Raw genomic sequence first — 4,568 nt, forward strand, 5'->3', positions numbered from 1 at the left:
CATGAGCTGCCATTTCATTTTGCCAACATTATTTAGATCATCCTTGTAATCACAGGATCGTGTATCCTCCAGACAAGGCTTTGGACTGAGAAAATTGACCCCCTGAAGGATTAGCAGGCTTGGCTCTGTACCCTAGCCTTTGAAACTGATCCAAGGCAAGACCACTATCTTTTCTTACCTCAGTCCATTTAAAGTGTGCCCTCGGTGGGACAACGATGCTTTCTATCATTAGATTTGGCACACTTAGAAACACAGAAAATGTTAAAATTGCTAAGGCAAATTTGTATGAATGTATGCAAACTTTCAGAGCGCTCAAATTTCTGAAAAGTATAATTCACCACAGTTTACTTTGAGGAACAGACAAGGAATTCTGCCAAATTATGCATTATTTTTCTGAATATACTTAAAAGATAAAAACGTGAAGCTAACTGATGTCAGCATCCTACACACACAAAAAATGAAAATCCAGTATCTGCTTTTAGAGATTCCCTGAGCAAGATTATGTCCACACTTACTAAACTGAAGTTTGAACTGCAGCTACCATGGCAAGGTTGGGGGTAGGGGAGCTATTTAGGAAAGTAGTTGAGGTGAAAATTAAAGCCCCAAAGCTATGATTCCCCAAGACCTAGGGGGGTTTATTTTGATGAGTCCTTCAAATGGTAGAGAGCACCACCTTGTTCCCTCGAGATGCCCCCAGGAATTTGTAGTATACAAAGAAAGAGTGCATGGTAACTGTGAGAAACCAGAATTCATGTCTTCAGCTCACAACTTAGACTAAATCTCTCACAACCAAGTTGATTTGAAAGCAGTAAAGCTAACCACTGGGCTTGGACAATGAGTAACCAGAAGCGATTAATATGGCAGAAAAATGGGGCCTACCCCAAGTATCAGATGACCTTTGAAAGGAGAGCTACTGGTACTATGACAGAATGACAGAAACTGATTTTTTTTTCCAAATTAGTGGGTGGGTCTGGAGTAGATATCATTTAATATTTTAAAAAATCAAGTACAGCAATTCATATACTCACAAAGTTGGGTAAAAATTATACTATACTACTAATATCTCATATCCATTGGAATTGATTGATGTATAGTGTGCCTCATTTGAAATTTGATGTAAGAAAATGGTTGTCATTCTGATAAGGATCATCTCTTTTTCTAACCCTCAAGTTATAATAAAAAGTATTTGCAAAAGTAAATTTGTGAAAATGAGACTATAATTCCAGTATAACAACATAATTTTTGTTAATCATAACAAAGGTTGGCACCTGCTATGCAACCTGTTGGTTTTTTCTAAACTAAAATTGTACAAATATATGATTATAATGTACATTATGATATTAATTTTCTAACATTGTTTGGGAAGAAGATATTCACCAGAAGTAAGCAAGTATACATGTGTTTTATCTCTTTTAATTAAATATTTTAGCCATATTAGAAAGCATGTAGAGTAAGAAACATCCACATACTCATTATAGGTAGAATTGAAAGCTTTCTGTTCAATTTCCAAACTCTATTAGATGTCATCGAAATTCTGATCTTGGCATTTAGGTTCTCATAAATGTTTCGTATAGTTGTACCAATAATTATGTATTTGAAAACAATATAAAAATTTTCTATATTTGAAAATGTATATAAGTAATACATGTGTGTATACTGAATACATGTGTGTATATATGTATATACACACATGTGCACACACACACACACCTTCCGAAACTTGCTTTTTTGACTCGAAATTATATATTTGCAATTTACTCAGGCTGATAAAAGTAGTTGTAGTCCATTCATCTGCTAATACACTATTTCACCAGATTTATCCATTCTCCAACTGATGGAAATTTATGTTGATTCCAAATTTTCATACTACCACAGCTCTCTTAAACAATCCTTGTTTGTGTCTCTTTGTCCACGTGTGTAATAATTTTTCTAAAACAAACCTAGAAATAAAATTGCTGATACTGAGGGTATAGACATTTTTGACACTATGGAATAGCCCTCTAAAGAGGATGTATTGATTTATCACCTATCACCAGCATTGTATGAGACTTTGCATTTTATCACATTCTTAACATATGGCATTGTCAGACTTTTAAATGTTTGCCATCCTGGTGACTTTTAAATATTTGTCATGGTATTTCATTCGTGCTTATGTTAGTTTTTTTACATTGCCATAACAAATGACCACAGCACAGCACAAATCAGTAACAGCACAACTTTATTATTTCCCACTTATGGAAGCCAGAAGTCCAAAATGGGTCTGAAGTCAAGAGGCTACAGGGCTGCATTCCTTCCAGGGCTTCCAGAAGAGCAACTGCCTCATTCCCTGGCTCATGGTCCCTTTATCCATCTTTAAAACCAGTACTGTGACATCTTAAAATTTAATGACTCGGATTCTTTTTTTTTTTTTGAGACAGAGTTTCACTCTTGTTACCCAGGTTGGAGTGCAGTGGCGCGATCTCGGCTCACTGCAACCTCCACTTCCTGGGTTCGAGCGATTCTCCTGCCTCGGCCTCCCAAGTAACTGGGATTACAGGCATGCACCACCATGCCCGGTTAATTTTGCATTTTTAGTAGAGATGGAGTTTCTCTAAGTTGGCCAGGCTGGTCTCGAACTCCTGACCTCAGGTGATACGCCCGCCTCGGCCTCCCAAAATGCTGGGATTATAGGCGTGAGACACCATACCTGGCCCAGTAGGTTGATGACCATACACTATATAATATCCCCATCTCGAAGCTAACTAATTAGCAATCTAATTCTATTTGCAACTTTAATTCACAGTTTCTGGGGATATCTCTGGGGATATCATTTTGACAGTCATAGGTTTTAATATTATACTATCCTGCCTACAATTGAAGATATTTTGACAACATTTATTGACTTAATCTGGATTTCATGTCTGTTAATTCCCATTTTTTTCACTTAATTTTTCCTTTTTTATAAAATTTGCCAAAATTCTTTGCATTTTTAAGCTTTCAACCTTTGGTAAATTATATGCATTTAAAATAACATCTCCAAGGCTGTGACTTGTCTTTTTCCTTTAGTGCCTTTAATTCAGAAGTAATGTTGTTGATAAAGTTGTTTTTGTTTTCATATAGTCAAATTTATCACTTTCTAGTTTATAGTTTTGGTGGTTCAAGGAATTCTTCCCTACCTTGAAGTTATCTTTATTGTTTTAAGATGTTATATAGAATGCAGACACTTTTTTCTATTAATTCTATTTACAATAATATTTACTGTGACATTTGAAGATGTTACAGCACTGGTTTTGATGGAAATTCAAATGGGAATTCAGAGACATGAAATCCAAATAAAGTCAATATTCTAAATTTTCTTGAATTTTCAAGGTGGGTAATTACATGATCTGCAAGTAAAGAGAGTTTTTGTTTCTTCCTTTCCAACTCTTGTATTTATTTTGATTTCTTATTGTGCTGGATGAAATTTCAAATACAATATGAAATAAAAGTAGTAGTAGCAGGCATTTAAAATTGCATCTTGAGTTTGAAATAATTATTCTAAAATTTTATTATTAAGTATGCTACTTCCTGTAAGCTTTTGGCAGAGACCTTTTACAGATGTAAATAAATTTCCTCCAATTCTATTTTGATAAAAGTTTATCATTAAAAGGTGTTTGATTTTATCAAATTATATTTCTCTATTCATTGATCAACCAGTTTTTCTATTGCAAAGTAATTTTAAAGGTAATGTAGATTAATGATTTTTTCACTATATCAGTATAATTATATTTTAGCTCACATCTAGTACACTTTTAAGCACAAAATAGTAAAGAAACATATACATATACAGTTATTGAATAAAATCCTTCTAAAACATTCTACATTCCTCTGCCTTGTAAAATAAAATATGCTAAAAGTTATGACAGTGTTTCACAATTATTCAGGATAATTAGAAAATATATAACAAGCAATTCTAGAAAGTGCCAATATTTTTCTTTCTTCCTCTTTCCCCATGTTTGAATCTCATGTCATCAGTCTACAACACCTTCTAACTGCCTCTTGAAGTCCTCTACCAACCCCCAAATCACTCCATCTCATTCCTTGAAGATTTTAGTTTCCTGGTTTACTGTCACTCCCTTCAACATAACAGCTGTCATAGTTCTTGGAGACAGTAATCACATATGTGATGCTTTTCCAACCAAGCACCCTTAGTTCCTTGACCTTCTCTCCTTACTTACCTCAGCAAAGGCCTTGATCTTGCTATTAGCAAATGCTGGAGCCTTGTCCTACTCTCCATTTTGTAAGTTCTCCACTCTCCATCAATGATCTTTCGTTATTCCATCTGTCCTCTTCTCATACTGTAACTTCTACAATTTTTGAATCCAAATTAATATGAAATCAACTCATTCCATAACCTTTATATTGTTCTTCTCATGCTCATGTCTTACTTGCTTTCCTTGAATTCTGTCAGGAATTATCATTTGCTTGTACACACTCTCAATTCCCTCCCCTACTTGTTTTGTTCACTTTCTTTTTTGTGGGTTTTTTTTTTTTTTTTTTCCCGAGATGGAGTCTAGCTCTGCTGCCCAGGCTGGAGTGCAGTGGCGCGA

The sequence above is a fragment of the Rhinopithecus roxellana genome, chromosome 6 (genome assembly GCF_007565055.1).
Source record: "Rhinopithecus roxellana isolate Shanxi Qingling chromosome 6, ASM756505v1, whole genome shotgun sequence".
NCBI classification, from domain to species: Eukaryota; Metazoa; Chordata; class Mammalia; order Primates; family Cercopithecidae; genus Rhinopithecus; species Rhinopithecus roxellana.